We start from the raw sequence: 22,926 nt of genomic DNA, 5'->3' as shown, positions 1-22,926 counted from the left end.
GTGTTTGAGAATTATACCACGGAGTCAGGTACTTCTGATTAGAGACCTTAGTTTTCACAGGAGCTACAGTATCCAGAGTCGTACGTAGTGAGGAGGTGAAATTATTAACAAGATAATCGACCTCTGTTGGGGTAGCGTTCAGATAGCTGCTCTGCTCTGTGTTGGTACAGGGCATTGAAGATGATAACAGTGGGTGGATTATATTCTTAAACTTAGTTACAGCGCTTTCAGAAAGACATCTACTTTGATAAAGTCTACTCTCCACCGCTGTGTAATCAATTATTGTAAATGTAAATGTTATCAGGAAATGATCAGACAGGAGAGGGTTTTCAGGAAACACTGTTAAATGTTCAGTTTCTATGCATATGTTAAAACAAGATCTAGAGTGTGATTAAAGTGGTGGGTGGGTTCTTTTACATTTTGAGAGAAGCCAATTGAGTCTAATAACAGATTAAATGCCATGTTGAGGCTGTCATTTTTAGCATCTACACGGATGTTAAAATCACCCACAATAATTATTTTATCTGAGCTCAGAACTAAATTAGATATAAAGTCTGAGAAATCAGACAGAAACTCTGTGTAAGGCCCAGGTGGATAATAGATGATAACAAATAAGACTGGTTTCTGAGTTTTACAGCTGGGGTGGACAATGTTAAGCATCAGGCTTTCAAATGAATTAAAAGTCTGTCTGGGTCTTTCATTAATTAATAGGCTGGTGTGAAAAATTGCTGCCACACCTCCCCCTCGGCCTGTGCTTCGAGGTTTCTGGTAGTTAGAATGGCTCGGGGGTGTTGATTCATTTAAACTAACATAATCATCCTGCTGCAACCAGGTTTCTGTAAGGCAGAGTAAATCAATTTGTTGATCAATTATTAAGTCATGTACTAACAGAGACTTGGAGGAGAGAGACCTAATATTTAATAATCCAGATTTCACTGTTTTACTCTTTGGTTCAGATGTGGATACTGTATTGTTCTTTCTTTGTAATTGTTTATGTTTAAGTCGTTTGTTGCTGGTTTTTAGTTAGTTTTTTGTCTTTTTGGAAGCTGACACAGTCTCTATGGAGATGGGTTTTGAAGTATATTGAAATCCAATTTTAATAGTTACTGGGACATAAAAACTGCATATCTAAAGTCATCATCCATTTTCATTACTGCTTATCCAATTCAGCGTTATGTAGTAGCTGGAGCCCTTACCTGATGTGATTGAACAATAGGCAGAGTACATCCTGGGCAGGTCGGCAGTCTATCGCAGGGCTAAACAGAGCCAGACAACCATTCCCTCCAACAGTCACACATATTGTCACAAATTAGCCTAATATGTGTGGTGTATTCATAATTATCTCTGGTACATTTGTTGTATGGGCAGTATGTGTTCATTGTTTGGTGTAATTACGTGTTACACACTGGCAATGCATGCCGGGAGATGGTAATACAGGAAGTAAAAGAGATGGTCTTACCGCACACAGTGGTCCCGCGTACTTATTCAGATTCAGAGTAAGAATCACACATATGTATGATTTTTGGACTGTGGGAAGAGGCAGGAGCACACAGAACGGGGACAACATGAAAACGCCACACAGTACAGCCAGCGGGCTTGACCCACCAACAGTCTTGCTGTGACGGTTACAGTGCTAGCCACTGCACCACCATGCCACCCTGAAAGCTCAGGATTCTTGCAGGAATGCAGTCTGTTTCTCTGAGTGAAAAGGCTTATCTATACTACATACAGTATGTACTTATGTAATACAAGTTCTTTAGTGACTGCTGCAGCTGCGTGAGAGTCCCTCTATCTCACTGTGTGGTAAAATATAAAAACCGTCTGTCTTTTATAATGTAAATCAAAACTTCCAGAGTCCAACCTAATGATCTGACCTAACATGACATTGTTATGAGGACGACACTACTCTGAAGCACGGTGCGAACAGGTGTCAGCTGATCAAGCAATTCTAACTGTACTCAAGTCGAAGCATCCAAATTATATTACAAGGTGACCCTGATGTACAGCAGAGGAAAGCTTGTGTTTATTAACGGTACTTTGATTTTCGCCAGTTTCCTCCACCGGTAATGATTCTTGGCTTCCACCTGATTCAGTACAGATGGTAAAACATGTGGGTATGGGCTGAAAGCTTACAAGTGTATCGTTACTGATGTCCTCATTAACTGAGACAGTTCTTTTGGTATTTGTTCCCCAATTTGTTGTTAGTGTCACAGTTTGGCTCTGTGGCAGGCAAGATGTAGGACCCAAACGCAGGAAACACAACATGGGAGGTTAACTGAAAATGGCAGCTTTATTGCTGATATGTTTAATATGCTGCTGAGAATATAGCCCAGAAGAAGCGTATAGTATACCTTTTATTTTGGAAAGAGCCATTTCTCTGTAATAAACTCTCTTTTCTAAAGATGAGTGATTTCTCAGTCAGATAGATTTATTATTTTATCCCTTTGTTGTTTCAGCAACATTAAATTTAAAAGCTGTACGTTTGAGTTAAAATATATATTTATAATCTTAATAAACAACAAATTAAAAAAGCATGAACATTTTTTGTATCGAAAAAAATATCGAACCGTGACACCAAAGTATCAAACCGAACCGTGAATTTTGTGTATCGTTGCACCCCTAATCTATCTATCTATCTATCTATCTATCTATCTATCTATCTATCTATCTATCTGTCTGTCTGTCTGTCTGTCTGTCTGTCTGTCTGTCTGTCTATCTGTCTGTCTGTCTGTCTGTCTGTCTGTCTGTCTGTCTATCTATCTATCTATCTATCTATCTTTACAGTGCAGTAGACTAAGCGTGATATTTGCATTTTGCTGATATCAGGAAACACTTTCCCATTGCTCTTTTCAAGCCTTGAAACTAGGAACCGGATGCAACATGAAGCTCATTTGGTAAATCAGGGTTCCCACTAATTTACCAAAAGACAGAAAGGAACATATGTTTTACTATAGGAACAACAATTTACTAGGCAACAGCATACAGTGTCCAGCAGTGAAGAGCTCAGTGCTCTTGGCTTCAAAAAGGTAAGACTTCATCTTTTCTAACCTATAAATGACCTATAACGATGGCATCTTCCAGCCTGCTGATGCTTCTGTAATTTAGCTTTAAATGTTTTGATGCATGCTCAATCATCCAGCTAAGTAAATCTCCAAAAGTTGATTCTGTTCAACGCTAGGTCCAGATGAACAGAATCAACTTTTGGAGATAGCTTTAAATGTGTTGAAAAAACTGCACGTCCTGATGAATATTTATGCCACCAGTTGGTACCATGTGTGCATCTGTTGTTGTCAAAGCATGTGTTTGTACATGTAGAACAAAATCAGCCACCAGGCTTAGCAAAAACTAGAATGTGATGGAATGACGCGTTCTTGCTTTCTGTTACTTTTGTCATTAAACGCTGTCCCTGCTGAGTCAGCATGCTTCTTTGCTTGAGTCCAGAGTGAAGTGAACGCTTCTGTCTGATCGCTTTTATTCGAGACATTTTCAGTTCACTGCTTCTGAACGGTTTTGTTTGAGCTCCCAACAGAAGGACAAACACTGATATCTGAAAAACTACTTTTGCTCAAATAAAATACTTCGAGGAGATAGGAGGCTGAGGTACATAGTCGCCTCCTAGTGCCCTTCGAAGTTTCCTACATTTCCTCCCAGAAACCTCCTGATAGTACAAACAAGAACTCAGTGCGCAGCTGCCCACCCAACATGGTTTGATGCATGGAGATCGGATACATCAGCATCCGCAGGAACTAAAGTAGAAACCCGGGAATACTTCTCCGGTCGGCCGTTAGCACTAGCCCCGTGTCTTGCCTTCACACCGTGCGGGTGCTCGAGTGAGTATGGGGCTGGGAGAGAAACACAGAGCAGCCGCTGTTGTTTAGCCAGCTGTTTTGGTCAGCGAGGTTAGCTGGCTAGCAGCGTCAGTCAGCTAACGCGAACTTAACTCGCCTGCCGAGGGGCAAGCACCCGCGCTGCGCTGTGTTTGTTTCGGGGGAGGCTGTGTGGGGTTCGTTGCTCTCGGGTGACGACAGAGCCGGTCTCCAAGCGAGCTGTTCACGCTTTGGGCTTCATTGTGGTTAACGCTAGCTCGCGGGGTCAGCTGTGATTTGGCCGAGGCCGAGGCTGATAACGTCACATTTGGCTGTTAATGTGCACGCGGACAGGTCCGCCCGCCCCTTTAAATTTGAAACGGGGTGTTAGTTTCAGCTGTTGGGGAAGAAGCAGGAGTGAAACGTGTTCAAGGTGTTTGTGTACCTGGTTGTTATTAGTGTGCTGGTCTGCAAAGCCGAGCTGTACAAGCACAGGTGTATTTTCCATTTCACGGAGGACCGTGGACACGGTCACCGTGTTTGCTGTGTTGTTCCAGGAGCTGTGCTGGCAGACTGAAACTGATGATGCTTTATTTATTTGAACACCTCCTCAACAGAGTAGGAACTGTGCTTTTCCTGCATTTATAGACTGTTTATGCCTACCTGCCACTTCATTAGGTACATCTGTTCAAAAGCACATTAAGGCAAATATGTCATCCAATCACATGAGACCAGGTCATTGCATTTAGGGATGTAGGCATGATCAACACGACCTGCTGAAGTTCAGACTGATTATCAAAGTGTGGAGGAAGAGTGATTTAAGTGGCTTTGTTTGTTTGTGTCACGTGGGCTGCTGGGAACAGTTTGGACCAGTCCAGCATCGTTTTGAAACCACAGCCTGCCCGAGTTTGTCCATCAAGTGAGACCTGACGTTGTTTCCGGAACATCATAATTATTGTTGGTCCAGATTCAACATTGCAAGTGACCAATCACATTATAGTGATGTCATGACCTGGATGACTGAGAACCTTCACAGACATAGTGATGTCATAGTTTTGCTAGGCTAGGTGGAAACACCATCACACCAAAACCTAACCTTAGCCCCTGTGACATAACAACGTGACTGATCACTTGCAACTCTGAACCTGGGCCAGCCCTGACTATGTTGCTCCTGGAGCAATCCCAGCATGGGGATATCAGTCACACCTCCATCCCTTTATGAGCACAATATGCCCATCTTTCAGTAGCTGCCTGCAGCACGATAATGTTTCATGTCACAAACCATCTCACACTTCACTGTACTCCAATTCCACAGTCACCAGATCTCAATCCAATAGAGCACCTTTAGAACTTTGGTGGAAAACGAGATTCTCGTCACATATGTGCAGCTGACAGATCTGCTGCAATCCGTGTGATGCTGTTGTGTCAGTGTGGACCAGAACCTGTGATGCTGACTCTTTGCTGCAATGAATTAAGCTTAAAGGCAGTCCAACTTGGTACTAGCGGTGTGTAATTCATGAAGTGGCCAGTAAGTATGCAGTGTATGGCTGGGAAATGAAGTGCATTTTCTGTCATTGCACCTGCTTTAAGCTCCTCTGGTTTAAACATTTGATGAAAGATGGAGACACAGATCCTTTGGGAGGTTACGTCAGTACAGCCATGTGGTGTAAAAAAAGTCTTCAAATCAAATACGTGGCGCAGCTCTGCCTGAGCCATCTGAAAAAAGTAATTTTAGCTCCTTTTGATTGGAGCCAGCTTTATGATGCTGGGCTGCAAACAAAAGGTTTGAACAGCAGCTGCCTTATGCCTGTGTGAGTGACCATAGTAGGGATATCTGCTCCCACTGACATCACACAGAGATAAGAGTAGAAACAACAGTCTGAAAGTGAGCATAAATTTAGCACAAAATCTGAGCGCATCATTTGAAATTTTGAAGATTCTTAATTTGACCAACCACGAGAAACATGAAAAGAAAAATATGGAAAAATGTAATAAGTAGAGATGGACCGATCCGATATTACGCATCGGTATCGGGCCGATACTGACCTAAATTACTGGATCGGATATCGGAGAAAAATAAAAAATGTAATCGATCCATTAAATATCAAACAAGCACCTCACAAAACTTGCGACATGGCGTAACTCGCCTCATAACCGTAGCACGTCGCAGCAGTGTGCTCACGTGATAGAGCGGCTGTGGCGTACGAGACCTGTCGGTGGTCTGGTTGAGCATTTGGAGCTTCGCTACCAAACCGGCATTTCATCTCCGAGGAAGTTATCCCAGAGAGAAGAAAGCAAGTGTGTAGGTTCATCTCTGAATGTTTGTAAAGCATTCGCATGTTAAGCTTAACAAGCGATATATGGAGCGACTGCCTCTCCTGCTGCTACTTCAATCATGAAACTGCTTAATGATCAGCTGATCGGCTTTTCTGTCGCGAGTCCGTCTCTCTTGTTTGTTTTTGGCCCACTTTGCACCAGAAGGAGGAAACCAGCAGCTGAACAACAGCAGCACGTTTAAGCTTGATCAGCTGTTGTTAGAATTTATTTAATATTACTTTCTACTCGAGGATCTTTTTCTACGTAGCTGACGTAACTGTGCAGGGGCGGATCTAGCAAAGTTTAACCAGGGGGGCCGATAGGGCATTAACAGGGAAAAGGGGGCACAAAGACATACTTTTCTTTCTTATTCTCATTTAAAATGTCGAGCTTTTAATAAATAATTATCTGACATCCAAAGTTTTAATTTGATGTAAAATGAATAGAAGTCCATTACTGTATATAGTAACTATTAAGTCTAATATATATACCCTAGTAAGCTATAGTACTTTTTCCTTTGGGAAGGTACCATCTGTGCAGTCTGCAATTTTGTTGAAGAAAGATGTTGAATCTATTTAATATTTCTTGAAAAATAATTGATTTCTGTGCATTTTTTTCACACTGCATCAAATTAAGGTTGATTACGTCGATTAAGCATCATGAGGTGGAGCGTGAGGGGTGGTTCCCTATTTTTTATTTATTTATTTTTATTGTTGCTGGGAGTTGGAACCCTATTAGTTAGGTTGCTTAATATTTACACTAAGTACTCTTTAAAATACCAGAATAGGGAGGATGGTGTAGGTTTAAGTTTATTAGATTGATCAGTATTGCTGAACTATGAAATATTTTTTTTTGCATATAGGTATAACAGAATAGCTTTAGTGTAGTTGTTGTTTTAAACTTGAGTATGAACTTATACAAAATGCAGCAAGATATTAAAAAACAGTTTTGTTGATTAAAAAACACTATATCGGATTCATATCGGTATCGGCAGATATCCAAATTTATGATATCGGTATCGGACATAAAAAAGTGGTATCGTGCCATCTCTAGTAATAAGTAGACTTTTGAGTGAAATCCATGTTACTGTCTACCTCAGCTTGTTATTTTCCTTTATCTGTATAATGCTGCAAATATGAAAAATAGGGAAATATTAATGAGAAAATGTACAACTTAAAGATTAAGTTTGTAAAGTCTCAGAGATTGTGGCTAATTTATCAATTAATCAAATACACTCATTTAAAAGGAAGAAATGTATAAACTCCTTGAACCTGAATGAAAACAGTACATTTTGTGCCACCTTGAAAAGCTCCCCCTCACCTTTCTAAACCAACCTGGCACATAGCTATGGGGCTTTGAAAATGCCTGAATTTTGAGATGAGCCTGTCATGAATGTTAATTTCAAGTAGGAAAGAGCATCTACATAACAATGACAGTGTGTCAGTGTTATGTAGATAAATATGTGTACGTTGAGTTTTAATGTGCGGCTTACCCAGTAAGTCCTCGTTCGTCTAGGCTTAGTGGCAGAAAACAGAAATATTTGAGATGATAAGCTATCCCCCCTTTCCCCTTTTTTATTTATGAAAGCAGGTTTTCAATGCCGTGTGTGTAAATGCACTGGTTGGCCAGCTCTCTATCAACAGTTTGCAGTGAAAGTGTTTTTCGTACGAGCATTAGTGAGCTAATCCTTGTTTTATAGCTTCTCAACGTCATATGAACGTGACCAAGAGCTCTTGAGCCAAATACTTTTTACAAACACAAGAGGGAAGTGAGTCAAAGATCTTTTGTGTTCGGTTAGGAACCATTGCTCGATCTAAATAGGCGTACAGAGACAGCAGCTGACAGTGTAACATGGGGGTAGACGGGTCAGAGAGAAGCTCAAAGCCCTGGTTACACAGGAACAATGGCTGAATAGTCACTCCTGTTAAACTCCTGTGAAGTCTGCTTGAATTCCATTGCCCGTGGCACAGTCCACATCCACAGACAGGAACAATCGAAGGAAAAATCAGCAGGTATGCCGACGTCTGCACGGATTGTCTGACGAGGGCACAGAAAGTAAAAGAGTTCATCCATCCTCTTATCCGATTCAGGGTGGCCGGGGTCTGGATGATATCCCAGCTGTCATAGGCTGAGGATGAATCTTTGGACTGTGGCAGGAAGCCAGATCTCCAGGACCTTCTTGCTGTGAGGCAGCCGTGTTAACCACTGTTCCACCCACTGAAAGAGCTCATGTCAGCCAACATTATGACAAATGTCCTCGCTGGTGGATAATTGGATTGGCAGTCATGTGCACAGCTAGTATGAAGGTTATGAGAGCTGTCTTTGAAAATGGACACTAGTGATGTGGACTCTTGTTATCTCAGATCAGACAAGTGGAATATTTCATTTATTTTGTGATGTTTGTGCACCAACACAGCAGTCATATGTGATTCAGTGGGTTTAAGTAATGCATTAAGAGTTTAGCAGTTGCAGCCTTGTATAATGCATGTTTGCCTTGAGAAACGCTTGGCTTGCCTTTGCAGGATGCTTTGGCCCATTTGCTCTTTACAGCCCTGTTCAGTCAGTTTTGCAGCATTTTTGCAGACAGTGGATGAACTAATTGGCTATTACCGAGGCCCATCTTGTAGATTATTATTAATCTACAATAACTTATTTGAACTGTGAGTCGTGCAAAGTTACTCTACGGGAATGTGGTTTCTTTGAAGTAAAGAGTTGTGGATGCTCTGTACTCTTCTTTTAATCAGGTTGTCATTGTTTCTCTCCGTTAGGTGAGCTCGTCTCTTTGTGATCAGGAAAGCAAAGGAAACACACAGAGTGCTCATCCTGAGAGGTTACAGTAAGTACCTACACATACCACTGAACAGTCTAATATTCAAAGAACACACACACGGGCTCTAATTTTAAGGATTCACACATCACGTGACTAACTTGCCTGTATTTGAATTGTCGTCTTGCACGGTGGAGAAAATGCCACTAGGGGTCACTCTTCAGCTTGTTATTCCTCTGTAAGGTTTGTGTGTGATGTCCTGCTGAGATTGAAGGCTGTAAACAACACTTTCTTTGGTTTTGTGTTTGTTGTGTTTCTGTGACGCTTACAGAAGATATCTGGATTTGAAGTGGGCGGAGCTTATGGATCAGTTCTGTTGGATTTTACAGCTTTCTCTTCTTTTTGCCATTTAAAAAGTCACAGAAGAGTTTTCCAAGTTTTTCCTGCTCCAAAATCTTGCTTCTAGGTGAACACTCTTATCCTTTCTTTCTGAGCGTTTTCCACTTTCCTCCTTCCCTGTCAGCCATCAGCATCTCCGTCTGCTTCTTATATCCCCCCGTCTTTCCTTAATGTCTCTGAATCCCTCCATCCTGGCCTCCCACCCTTAAGAGCAACTGGTCAGGACAGCTGGCTGTAACAGCTGCTCGCTATCTCACTTTTTCCCCGTAGCTTTTCTGTGCCAACCTTTATGTCTTTGTGCTATCTTTGTGTCACCGTATCAGCATATTATTTTTTGTCCATGTTGGAAACATTTGCCTCTGTTGTCTCGTGTGGTCTTGATCTTTATGTGGCAATCAATAGACTACTTCCTCTTTTGTCTTTTGCCAGTATCAGTTAACAGAATAGCCGTGTTCTGCGTCAGCATATGTAATGTTATCAGTGTTCCTTTGTTTTCCTTTTCTCTGTTCACTGCCCTTACCTTCTGCACACAACGCCGGCGTTCATCTTCATTGCCTCAGAATGAATCCCATGTGTCATCTCACAGGCTGGACTGAATTATCTTTTGTCCGTCTGCTGATGATGTGCTGGAATTTTTCCAGGCATTTAGTTAAGGGGAGAAATGGGAAAGAGAGGTAATGCACAAACAGGCGAAAGAATAAATGGTAGAGCTGCATTAATCCATAGATGGGGGGGGGGGAAAAATGTAATCCCAAGTAAGAAGACTGTCTTTACAAAGAGCACTGAAGCCTTTGTGTTCCTTGTAAACTGCTTTATTTCCTTTAGAGCAGGCGTGGGCAATTCATTTCCCCAAGGGCCGCACGAGAAACTAGGACTGATGTAGAGGGACGCTCCGATAATCTGATCTTGGACAAAAACCCCTGAAATGAGACGCATTTTAATCAGCTGCTAAATTACATTTGTGTAAACTGGCTGTCCTGTCAGCCTGTGGCAGCAGGAACAGGCTTCAGCACAACACGACCCCCGAATGTTATAAGCAGAAAAAGGACGGCGTGCACGGACGGCCACCGCTATAGCTAACCCTGTGCATGTCTGTGTAGAGGGAAACATGGATACGAGATGGATAAGGGAAGACAGGTGGTTGGAGGTGGGTTCATCTCTGTATCATGACATTATACAGATAATGTGGCCGAGGTTAAACCTGCTCGGCCTTGCCTTTTACTTGCCTTGGACTGAAGCTGCAGCTGATTGAGCCGTCAAATGTGCTGATGACAAACGCGTGACCTTTAGCGTCGTTGCTGATGTGCAGTTGTTGGCATTGTAATTTATCTTGCCTTGCTGTGGGCCGTATCCTCTGCTTTTCCTCCTTGGCGTGGCACAGGGGTTAATCGGGCTGGGAGCCGGATGCCACCGAAGGCATGACTGCACACTTGCTGCCAATAATTCAAAAGCAAGGCGCTGGCTTCTTTGATGTTGAGCTGAATGATGGAGACGCTAGTGGATCTTAAGGAACCATGTGGCACCAGGGCGCCTGATCTCTCATCTGGCCTTGTAGAGACTTCAGATTACTGCACAGTGTGGATTTGTGTGTCCTGGTGCTGACAGGCAGGCTGGTTTGATCCACTGAAGATGTCCAACAGACAGAGTGGTTGTTCTGTTTCTCAGGAGGAAAAGCCTTCTGCTATCTTGGCTGTCAAAGACATGGATCTGGATTTATCTCAGATCAGTATTTTGCTTTCACTGAGGATGAAATCCAAGCCAAAGATCAGACGGACGGTTCTGCACGATTCACTAGTGGGCTTTGTTTTGGCTACACAGGGGCAGCATGAACTATATTTGAGGACGTTCCTGGAAAACCAGCAACAAAGCCTTAAATACTTAAACTGTGGACCCATTCTAAACCCCACCCACCCAAAAAATAACCTCCAACACCCCCCACTGCAAAGTTCTGCATTACTGGAAACGGGAACGTTTCTGTCATTTAATTGTTTAACCTCTGATGCACGCTTTCACGTTTCCCAAAGCCATCCAGTGGGCGGCATTGTCTTTGGTCCCTGGGCCTTATGTTTGACACCCTTGATTCTGTGTCATGTTAGTAGGCATTACATCGTTGGTCCAATATTCACGCTGTTTTGGTCTCTAACAACAGTGAAATATCTAAACTGTGTTCAGGAGGTTGGTTTGGTCTGCTTGGTGCTAAGCAGCCACATCTTGCATGTGAACAGGTGTACCTAACAAAATGGCCTGTGAGTGTGTACGATGCACACATTATAGTGCTGTAAAGGTTCAGCTACAAATTCTTCTTAGGTTAAACACTAAAGTCACCTTCGTACACGCTAATGCTGACACGCTGTAATACTTTATTACCTTTGAATTTTTATGTCAACACAATTTTACGAAATCTGAAACCTGCAAACGATTTATCGTTTACATCGATCTTATAATGTCTGCTGCAGTAAAATTGGATTTCACAAGACATGAGATGTCGGCATGAAATTTAAACAGACTGCATCTGTTCTGTTTAAATTCTGTCCTCTGGTTAAACCGAGGACGGACGTGCCCGAGCTTTTAATGGAGATGCCAAAAGCAGTGAATGATGAAAGCTGTTGCGACGTCCGTGTTTTCAAAGGGTTCGTCACCTTGTGTCGTTTGTCTTGAGACGCAGAAGATGGAGAGTGCTGTAGGAAAACGTCTGTGTGGCGTCTGATCGGGTGATTTTGTTTTGTCTCGTACTGTCTGGATAAATGACTTTTTCTTTAAACAGCACCCGTCTGATGGCTGCTGCTGCAATGATCTGCCCGCTTCCTCCATGCTCGCTCACGCATTCTTTGTTATTCAGTAATTCAGCGTGCAGGCTGCAGCTGCCTAACCATCCGCTTTCATCTCCTCAGGACATGAATGACTCGGGTTAGGGTTGGAATCTACTTGTACGGGATATTTTAATTTGCACATCATAAAAAAGTGGAAATCCAGAAGGATTGGTGTAGGTCTATTTCTTCCCCCTCTCTGGTTGGCTGGGCTGGATAAGATGGCACATTGCTACAGCTATAACATAGCGCCGTTTTTCCTGCCTCAGAACGGGCCTTTGTAATTCTATTGGTCCACATGAAGTTAAGGTTAAAGTCTGCGCAGTTTCCTGTTGTTTCTGCTCATTTGATAACGTGTATTTTAATGCTTGAGTGAATGACAGCCCACTTTTAGAAGTTAGTTAATATTCATTTAGCAGCAGTGAATGAAAGTTTTCTTTTTCCTGTTAGGGTTACTCGCGCCTCAGCAGATGCTATCACTGCCTCTCCCACCATCCATCACGTCAGCTCCTGTCTGCGTGTCTTTATGGAGCTCGTAATTGAAAGCAGGCTGCCTGATGGTCCCTTTTCTTTCTCGTTCCCGGGCTTTAGATTAAAGCGATCGATAGCGCCTAGTGCGCCTCGAAAAGCATATGTGAAATATTACAGGCTCTGGCCACTGCACTCAGCTTTAAGCTATTTGACCCGGAGAAAGCCCTGTGTGGAAAGAAGCGCTCTTCAAAAAGAGAAAAGAGTCTTGTCTCAGTCTTGTGCATCAGCCCAGAGCATCGCCGTATCACTGCCAGCAGCACAGCTGTCACTGTTTTTATATTTGACATACTGACGGATGGCGACAGGAACAGGTGCTGCACATTTGCGCCACTACTTTATTTGACCCGTTTAAGTGCAGGAAAAAAAGTCTGACTGCAGTGGACAGAGTGCATCACTGCAGTGGACGGCAGTCTGTCTTCTTCTTTTTAAACTGAGGTTTGCTACAAACAGGAAGGGGCACCGACAAGACGGATGAAGTCATGTGGTTCACGTGGAGTGAGCCCCCTCCCCATACACAGATCACATGGGAATGTCTTTGAGCATCAGCCTTTTCCATCCTGCTCACATTCGTCAGTAAGGTCTGTGTTGAGTTTTCAGGAATATCAACCCCACATGGACATTTGTACAGTATATTGTAGCACTACTCCATAGTCACATGGGCTCACATGGGCAAGTACCTCTAAATAATTCAATAAAGTTTTATTTATACAGCGCCAAATCACAATAAGGTAAGGTAGACCCTACAATATTACATACAGAGAAAAGATTACAACATTTGTTCAAGAACAAAAGTATCTTCTTGAAAATGGGTCACTTTTCCCTGAGCTCTTTCAGCTCTTCGTCATGTCGTTTTAAGCAGTTAGCTGGCAGAGAAGAGAGAGTTCTCTTCCAAGATGTATATCACGTTTAAACTGGTGAAATCTGAGGCCATGTTTGAACATGACTAGCTCAAAGCCCATTAAAGATAAAAGCCTGAGGTTCTCACTGGCCGTTCTTACTATCATCATGGATTAGGATCTGGGATTTGGGACAGATGCATTAAAAATGTCTGATAATTGGCCAGTTAAAATATAGAGGAAAAAAAGCCCCATATTTGAGCACACATTAATAAAAGAATTTTTTTTTTTCAAAAGACAGCTTGTGGTCATTTCTCAATGTTGTGTACTTATATTTAACAATCCTGTGAAATAAAGCATGTTGGATTCTTTGTAACATGAAATTTGTGCTCACAAAAAGTGTAGTGCAAAAACAGAAACATTAGTATTCACTCATCCACATAGAACAAAATTCTAGTGTTTTCAAGTGGTGATAACTCAGAGAGGTTCTCTGACATGGTCCAGAGATTGTTGTCATAATTTTAGCTTTTATGTCAAATATTTTTAAGATGTTTTAGTGTTTTTTTTTTTTTGTTATTTTTTTTAAGTTTTATCCAGTTTAGAACTTTTTTGTTTTTGCACGTTGAAATCTGAGTGTCTCATTATGCAAGGTCGGCCATTTATATGGATACCCCGTAATAACATGGGAATGGTTGGTGATATTAAAGTCCTGTTTGTGGCACATTAGTATATGTGAGGGGGCAAACTCCTCCAGATGGGCGGTGACCATGGTGGCCATTTAGAAGTCGGCCATCTTGGATACAACTTTTGTTTTTCAATAGGAAGAGGGCCATGTGACACATCAAACTTATTGGTAATGTCACAAGAAAAACAATGGTGTGCTTGGTTTCAACGTAAATTTATTCTGTCACGAGTTATTTACAAGTTTCTCTTTGTTCACAGCCATTGACATGTCGAAGAGGTTAACATGTGAGGAGCGAAATTGTGTTGATATCTGGTGAACGCAGTAACCGGGTCATTGCAGCAGATTTCAATGCAAGACACCCTACGAGACCACCCATCTCCCATGCTACAGTTAGCAAACTGCTTGCTAAGTTTGGTGAAACTGGTTCAGTGTTGGATTTGCCAAAATGTGGACGCAAGAAAACTGTCAGTAATGAAGAAACATCAGTGGCTGTCCTAGCTTCATTCAGCAAGAGCCCACAGCGTAGCACTCGCCGCATGTCACTGGAGAGTGGCATTAGTTCAACATCCCTTCGGCGGATATTAGCTACTCACAAATGGCACCCTTACAAACTCCAGCTACTGCAGCATCTCAACAAGGATAAAGTTACGTTGAAACCAAGCACACCATTGTTGTTCTTGTGACATTACCAATAAGTTTGATGTGTCACATGGCCCTCTTCCTATTGAAAAACAAAAGTTGTATCCAAGATGGCCAACTTCTAAATGGCCACCATGGTCACCACCCATCTTGAGGAGTTTGCCCCCTCACATATTACTAATGTGCCACAAACAGGACTTTAATGTCACCAACCATTTAGGGCTGGGCGATATGGCCTAAAATTCATATCGCGATATAATTTGAAGCATGTGCGGTAACGATATATATCACGATATATTCTTTTCTTCTGTATAACGTATTTTCCACACTTAAAATCCTTTAATATTCTCAAAAATCGAGAGTGGGCCTTATGTATGAATTCTGGTCGTGCTTACTGACCTCGAACCGATTTGGGCAGAAATCTGTTAAAAATGTTTTAGTACAGCTTTGTAAGCGGCACTGTTTGATGGATTGTCAGAGCATTACGGCTGCCGTAGGGAGGAGCTTCGCGGAGTAATCTGGGTCCAAAACTCCGTCTCTTCAGGTCCCAAAGTCAAACGAACACTGAGAGTTAAAAACGGTCTAAATTCTTTAATCTTTAATTAAATAATCAGCGTTGCTGCTTTATCTTGTGTAACAATTAAGTTTAACATCCAGGCATCCATGAAAACAGAAGTTATTAAATTTAACAGAGTTAGAAGTTAGCAGGAACTTAGCTCGCTAGTTTCCACCTAAACATTTCATACCATGTTCTGACTGAGAGATTTCTGAAACTAATTCAAACGTACAGCTCTGCTGTCACTTCCGACATAAATAAAGACAGAAAACTAAACAGCAGTGGCGTTTGCAGGGTTACTGAAGTTGGACTACCTGGTATATAATGATGTGCTACGTGATTGCTAGCAACACAGCTATGTTAGCATAACATTAGCACAGTGAAGCTGGAGGATGAACGTCAACTTTTTTTTCCACTTGATAAAAGTTAACGTGAGGGATTCTGGTGGTCAGGGACAAATGCAATCGCATAGCAGGATGCTGTACACGGGCCAAACCTCAGTCAGGAGAACAACTGAGATTATTCATCCACAATACGAGGTTAGTCATTAATATACTGCAACAACATGGGAACAGAGCAGCTGCCAGAGAATTCAACATTAAGTTACAACATTAATTCAACATTGTTAGGGAAGTGGAGGAAGCGCAGTTTTTGGCTTTCCCCATATTTCAACAGTGCTTCATCTCTTTGCTATGACTGTCGGCATATTTTGCAGATGATAATGGTTTTAGCCGCTGCGATGCTTTCGACCAAAACAGGCGCAGCTTGATGACATCATCAACATGCGCTAGTGATGTGACGTTCTGTATCGAGGCTTCGAAGCGTGTGTCGAGTAATGGAGAGGGCATTTCCGCGAAGCGCGTATCGAGGCTTGCTTCATTTATGGGAGGAGCTGAAAATGATGATGTCCGAAGCCTCGCTGCCCGGTTGTACCACGTGACTGGTTCAGGAAGTGGTTCGAACTTTGTCGCAAATAATCATTTTCCATACTGCCAGCATAACTATACACAGTATACTGCCATCACTACAATATAGATGTTTTACACACTCCTTTTGTTGTTGACATTTACAGGCTGTGTGCAAAATGCCACACTCTTCAAATTCATGCCAACTAATATTTTTACGTCCAGTAGGTGTCCTGCTAGAGCAAATGAAGCTTCAAGAAGCTGCGCGTTGGGGTGAACCAATTGGATGAAAAGCTTCAGTGCTTCATGAGGCTTCATCTGCCCATCACTAACATGCGCTATCGCGATAGAGCAGTATAGTCAAAATCTCTATCGTTGGCCAAATTTATATCGCTTCTATCGTATATTCTTTATATCGCCCACCCCTACAACCATTCCCATTTTATTACGGTGTATCCATATAAATGGCCCACCCTGTAGATAAAAGCCTGAGTCTTATCATCAATGCTCCCTCTAAGCTGCGCGCGTGCGCAATTGCGCACTGCTGGCACGTCTCTGCGCACAGAAAATCTGCTTTGTGCACAAAAAAAATCTAACCTGAATTGAAATTAAAATTAAAACTTTAACAATTCTGTTTTGCAGTGTTAGTCAGTGAGTGACTGGCTGCTGGGATTGTGTGGGATTAGAACGATGCCACCTTATCCCACAGTCCAGCCAATATGCGATTCACATTCGTATATATGGAGCTAATCAATGTCGTTGACAGGCTATGACAGCGTCCTTATGTGCCGACACCGGTGTTTTAGCGAGCAAAGCGGCTGATGTGGAGTGAAGCCACGTTAATGACAACGTGTACAACCATTGGAGATGTGAGCAGGACAGACGGAACAACTGACGGACAAAGTGTGGACTTTATACCAGTTTTTAAATTGTGTTGATCGGCCACGTAAAACCAGAGTTATGATAAAAATATCTGCAATGTTTGGTTTTCTTCCTGAATACTGTCGTTGTTTATATTTACTGCGGGAAGAAACGGTAAAAACGGCGTTTTATAAGAAAAGCACTCTCCGCCTGTGAGCAAAAACAACACCAATCAAAAAATGATAAAGGCAACATGGCATTTAGTTGTTTAGGGAGGGGGAAGTTTTAGGAGTGATGGCGTGTTTTGAGGTGTGAGAGATTTTCTACGTTTAGCACAAATATTGTGTAGTTAGTGTGTAGTTAGTGTGTAGTGTAGTCAGAACAATGAGGTGTGTGTCAGAACAATGAGGCGACTGCTGAATGTCACAGGTGTTACAGCAGTGATACATCTGCTGCTGTCAGGCCTGCAGGTATCAGGCTGTTGTTCTCCTTCATCTCATAGTGGACAGAAATTATTTTTGGAGTGACACAAATAATCTGTGTGGCATCAGATTTGATGCAGAACAGCTGATTGTTCTGTAAATAGTTTGAAATGTTTATTTAAAAAACACCGTGGCTGCATTTTTAGGTAAACAGCTGCAAAAAACTTTGTTGTTTGCAAAACTCGTTACTTTATTTTAATTATATAGTTACTTTTTTGAAGAAGTAACTATATAATTAACTGCCCAGCATTGGTCATTATATGCTGTATTTTGCAGACAGAGTTACAGACTCTCTCCCAGATCACAGACTCAGACTCAGAATACAAGTCAGAGCTTTATAAAAAAAATGAAGTTGTGTTTTCAAAATTGGAGTTGAAGTTATTTTTCCTTCCAATAGTGTTAACATGCTACAGGTCATGGACAAGATTTTGTTTGATTTTCATTGTAAGTGGGCTAAATCAGTTAATTAAAAGTCGTCTAACATAAATGCTGTGATTTGATTATTTTAATAAACATGTAACTTGGATGGATTCAATGCTGGCGTGACCACAGTGCACACGTCTGATGTTGCTCACAGTGGTCCAAGGGACGCTCAGGGAGTTTGTGTGTTCGCTCAGACACATGAAACATTAGAAAGAACATTGCTCATCATCGTTATGAATCAGCAGCTGTAATTTGGGACAGATGCATTAAAAAAAACCCTCAAACACAAAATATTGTAAAAATGTGATGATTTGAACCAGAAAGGCCAGGTTGGCATTTTATTTTCTGATACAAGGCCAGTGTTCCCAGAATTAGGAACGCACACCGGGAATCATTCTTTTATTTATAAGGCAAAGTCAGGTTTTACCAAAACCTCATGAATATGAAATAAAGTGGAACAAAGTGCATTCAACAACGACTTTACTGTCCATCTCCTTAACAAGGTGTTAAATGTCAGGAGGACCACGATAAACATGTATTTCAGGCTGTGAGAGGAGGAAGAAAGAAGCTACTGCAGCCCCTTACTTGGAAGCAAAACAAGACCAGTGCAAATAAAAGCAGCATTTATTTTTTCTCTTTGTTTATCCTGGGCCTGTTTAATGTATCGTATCACTAATAAATACCAACAGTTATTGTGTCTTTACACATGAAGGAATGATTCCCAGTCACTTCCCCACAGTCAGGGATAATTAATCTGAAACTGGTGTGAGATCCGCACTGCCCGATACCTACAGACACTGTATTGGATCAGAAATGGAAAAAGCTGGACTGGGTCATCCCTGTTTGTTTAAGTTTGCAGTTAAGCGAGAAGCTGTTTGAAAAGCTGCAGGTGAGAAATTCCAACCTCTGAGCTTCTGCTGTTAGCTTTGCAGCTAGCAGCTAGTCTGGTGCTACTGATGCTCAGTAAACACAAACTGAAATGAGCAGGTTGGCACTGATACCCGGTCCAGCTTTCTAAATCAGAATCAGGTGGATCCCTCACTGGGACTTTAAACAGACACTTTTTATTTGAGTTTATCAAAACTCTTTCAAAAAATCTTTCGCAGGTTACACATTCTTGTCTAACCGGTCGTGGCAGATGGCCCCGCCTCGCCCTGAGCCTGGTTCTGCTGGAGGTTTCTTCCTGTTAAAAGGGAGTTTTTCCTTCCCACTGTCCCTAAGCGCTTGCTTATACAGAGTCATCCAATTGTTGGGTCTTTACCTTGCAATATAAAGCGCCTTGAGGCGACTGTTGTTGTGATTTGGTGCTGTATGAAGAGAATAGAATTCAATTAATACCTTACAGGGGGTACTGAGTCATCTCGTGTTTTCCTGATGACGTTAAACCACATATGTTGTTTGTGAGTATTTTCATTCTTTTACTGGACCCATTCTTAATCTGTTGCCATTCTTTGGCCTGCACAAAGTCATTTCTCTTACCTCACCTCATCAGTCTTTCATTTTGTGAGTGTGCATGTAAGAGAGAGATGTTTCTTCACTACATCTTTCCTTGGTTGCGTAGCTCATCAGACAAATCCCCACAGACAGGACCTCGGTTCCCCCACAGAGAGAGGCCTCATTAGGATTTGTTGCACAAACTGGAGAACGTTGACGGCTGAGGGAGCAACCAGGCCTCCTCTCCCGGGGACACGTGTTCCTTGCCGTGGCCTGACCCTGGAGTTCTGGGCCTTGTCGAATCATATTTGGCTCATACGCCTCCCAGTGTTGGGCTTAGTTACCTCTGAACTGGTTTCACTGGGGCCTGAATGGTAAACTGAGTTGAAAGTGGTACTAAATGGACAGGTTGTAGAGAAAACACAGCGTCACGCTCATGTTTCTCTCATGAGGCCTTTTGTTGCGTATCTTGCAGCCTGTGCTCTTACTCATCAGGAGTCAGGTGGTCTGTGCTAGGCTAACATCAGAACATGTTGAGGAGAGGATCATGGTGTTTGAAGAGGGGAGGTCTTTCCTGCCTGTTGCAGATTCCAAGAACGGGCCTCAGAAGCTTTACGTGCTTCGTCTTTGTCTTCTGATCGCGTTCAGACTTTTTACCTGGTTTCAGACCTTACCCCATCTTCTGTTTCGATGGAACAGCCATGTCCATATCACACTGGAGCTTTTCATTGAGGTCAAGGTCAGGATTCCAATTGGAATACTTTTTATTTATTCGGTTTCGATGTTTCATATTTATGCTGAGTAATAAACTTTTTACATTAAAATAGATGATGCAAAAGTCTCTCTCACTTCAGGTATGTGTATATGTTTTTTGTTTCTACAAATGATAATTAAATATCGCTATGCTGTATCGATTATTTATGTATTTCCCCCACACCTGATATTGGGTCACTGCATCTTTCATCCTTTCCAGTGCTTCAGCTCCATGCTCTGACATCCTAACCATTCTTTGTCCATTCAGTCATTATTACCTGACATATTTCCTTGATTACTAATAGCTGCCATCGGCTGCCAGTGTTTTAGATTGAAGGTGACCTACGTCCCGATGACAGAATGGTGTCTGATTACAGAAGCCAGCCAATGTCCAAATGTCTCAAAAGGGCTAAAGTAATTCCATTACTCGGCCGATCCACTGCAGTCCTTATAATAGACGTTTCTTTACTCAGCCGTCTCCACATCATTCATGTTTGGCGATTAACATGAATGAAATGTTTATTTAAATCACTCCTATCTGAATACTAAGAACCAGGATTGACCTCCCCAGACGTCCTCCATAATGAGATGGTGACATGCAAACCTTTCTTTGTGTCCCACTGCCAAGACTCTAAAAGCCTTGAATTTTGTTGCTGTGGGTTTTGCGGTTAGGGATATGTCTCACAGTCGATAAGAACTTAACTCCAGAGTTAAGCTGATAAAAGGTTAGCACACAGTTGCCCCTCACACATTATGCCACCTTATGAACTCCCTGTAAGCCCAAGGACAGCACAAGGCCACATTCCTCCAATGCTCGACTTAATCATTACTAACAGGTGACTGTGCCATGATCAGTAGATACAGTTCACCTCCCAACTAACCGCAGAGATAGCCACTGCAGGTGGAAAACAGTGTGCGACTAATCCATCAGCCGTTCTGTGTGAACAGCTTTGTTTCCCGATATGCAAAGAAGGACTTGTTTAAAAAATCGGGATGTGAGGGGTGTGGCTTGTACCATTACAACTCGCACTTCGATGTTTTCCCAAACTGCAAAACTCAAATTGTCATTTTTGTCAGTTCCCAGCTGACCACCTTTATGAAACCTTTGTCATTACTCAACCTCGTCACACAGTATCGACTTTATTTGACTGAATCTTTGGCTGGACCCTATAGAGACCCATAATGGAGACTTGTTGTGCCCTGAGGCCAAGCTGAGAAGCAGCGCAAGTGGAAAACTGGACTTAATGATCACAGACGGAGAACTTATTCAGATCCTGACGGACAAACACTTTCCTCATCTGGCTTTTTTGTCACTGGCTTACATTGTGGATTGTGCTGTTGCCCTGATGGCTGTTTCACGGCACTGCTTTAGCTGGAAAACTGTTGGCCGTCATGATGTGCTATAAAGAAACTGGCACCACAAGCTTCCTGCACCACTTCTCCAGAAATGATCATTCTCAGGGGTGAACTTTACCATTAATGCCCCCAAGATGTTCAGAATAGCACAACTGCTTAGCTTAGCAGTTCCCATTTCAGGCTGGTTTTATATTTAAAAAATAAATAAAGAAAAAAAACCTCATGCTAACTAGCCTACCATTTTTGGTAGCCCGCGCCCGACAGGTGCTACTCCAATTTAAAACAAATAAATAAATAAATAAATTTTAAACCTACTGTGTAGTTTGCTCCAGAGAGACTGACTTATACTCTGTGTACCACTTGGACGTGTTTTGGTCAGTGGACACTAATTATTCAAAGAGAAAATGAAGCTGTTCACCCAAGGCCTCAGACAAACAAACCTAAACACCAATGACTGTAGAAAACATAGACAGCCTAACAGCGCTGCAAAAAGTCTCTATCGCCCCCTGGTGTCTGCCTGCAGTACATGCCATAAACCCAGATGGGACTGGGGTCACACGACCAACGGGTGTGTGGGCGGGACTGTGACGTCCCCACTCAAGTCCCGCAGACTCTGGCTGCAAAAGTGCAACACAGCAACTCCCACAAATGGGAAATTTTGGCTTCATTGTTGTACCGTGGGAGGAAGTGCAGCCAGGCCGTCCATCTGTGATGCTAAAGACCAGTCGGGGACTTCAGGGAGACATTTTTTGCCCTAACTAGTTGGAAAGTGGTTGCTGGTTGTCACTGACTGAATCCTGTTGTGATTACTTTGTTCACTCGCAGTTGCAGAGAAGATGCCAAGATCTTCAAAGTAAAAGTTGTGTCTTCAGGTCTTTATACAGCAGACATACAGAGTCTGTACAGTTACTTTGCTTGTTAAAAATATTTTTCGGACTCGCACTGATTGTGCTGGAGGAACTTGCACAATTTACTTTTTTGCACACCAAGTTTGATTTTTCTGTTTGGGTTTTTTTTTTTTTTTGGATCCAAATAAATGGATGCTGACCAATCATCAGCCATTTGTCTTTAGTGACCGCTGATTACAAGCAGGTCACTGACCGGTCTCTAGGCCTGTGAGACTGAGGTCTAATTTAATTTCACTGGTCTCACATCAGCTCAGTTTGACAGTGATTATGCTTTCAATTTACGGTAGTGCGAGCTTCTTCTTTAGCTAATCTCAGTCTGAGTCTATGACAGGACATTATGTCACCATAATTTCCCAACAGCTGACCTCAGTTTGTGGTAAAGCTGAAATGTATCATAAACATGCAACGATGAGGTGGTGGTGTAGAAAGGGTGCACCGATCAGATATCGGTCCCTTTTATTT

The 22,926-nt window shown here is 42.2% G+C and overlaps 1 protein-coding gene across 3 annotated transcripts in view; it reads left to right on the top strand.

Moving 5' to 3' along the window:
• The first annotated feature begins 3,677 nt into the window (after positions 1 to 3,677).
• Positions 3,678 to 22,926, top strand: part of disp1 (dispatched homolog 1 (Drosophila)) — a 116,178-nt gene continuing 96,929 nt past the window's right edge. For all 3 annotated transcript variants that reach the window (XM_086263625.1, XM_086263628.1, XM_086263623.1), the window contains exons 1-2: positions 3,678 to 3,830; positions 8,891 to 8,958. The gene's annotated coding sequence lies outside the window, so the exon portion shown is untranslated. The remainder of the gene's footprint in view (positions 3,831 to 8,890; positions 8,959 to 22,926) is intronic.

The sequence above is a fragment of the Aulonocara sp. 'chitande type north' Nkhata Bay genome, linkage group LG15 (assembly GCF_057382095.1).
Source record: "Aulonocara sp. 'chitande type north' Nkhata Bay isolate Kocher_YH1m ecotype deep benthic linkage group LG15, A_spYH_male_GT1.1, whole genome shotgun sequence".
NCBI classification, from domain to species: Eukaryota; Metazoa; Chordata; class Actinopteri; order Cichliformes; family Cichlidae; genus Aulonocara; species Aulonocara sp. 'chitande type north' Nkhata Bay.
Note: the sequence above shows the minus strand (reverse complement) of the source record. Positions and strands in the feature narration are given on the sequence as shown.